This window comes from Arachis duranensis, chromosome 6 (assembly GCF_000817695.3).
Source record: "Arachis duranensis cultivar V14167 chromosome 6, aradu.V14167.gnm2.J7QH, whole genome shotgun sequence".
Lineage (NCBI taxonomy): Eukaryota > Viridiplantae > Streptophyta > Magnoliopsida > Fabales > Fabaceae > Arachis > Arachis duranensis.
In genome coordinates this window covers 26480486-26480772 of record NC_029777.3, presented here as the reverse complement: position 1 = coordinate 26480772, position 287 = coordinate 26480486, and the positions used below count along the sequence as shown (strand labels likewise).

General features: G+C 40.1%; 1 non-coding gene across 1 annotated transcript; it reads left to right on the top strand.

The window, feature by feature from the left end:
- The first annotated feature begins 94 nt into the window (after window positions 1-94).
- Window positions 95-202, top strand: LOC127739797 (small nucleolar RNA R71). The gene has a single exon (XR_008000539.1). It is a non-coding gene; the product is annotated as a small nucleolar RNA R71 (small nucleolar RNA).
- Window positions 203-287: the final 85 nt, after the last annotated feature.

The window sequence follows — 287 nt, the reverse complement described above, 5'->3', positions numbered from 1 at the left end:
TCAGATGAAGAGATCCTCCAGCAGAGCTATCCAAAGACATTTTGGATAGTTCAGAGAGACCATCATAGAAAATACCTATGAAGCTCCATTCTGAAAGCATATCAGTGGGACACTTTCTGATTAATTATTTGTATCTTTCCCAAGCTTCATAGAGGGATTCTCCTTCCTTCTGTCTGAAGGTTTGGACTTCCACTCTAAGCTTACTCAATTTTTGAGGTGGAAAGAACTTTGCCAAGAAGGCATTAACTAGCTTTTCCCAAGAGTCCAGGCTTTCTTTAGGTTGTGAA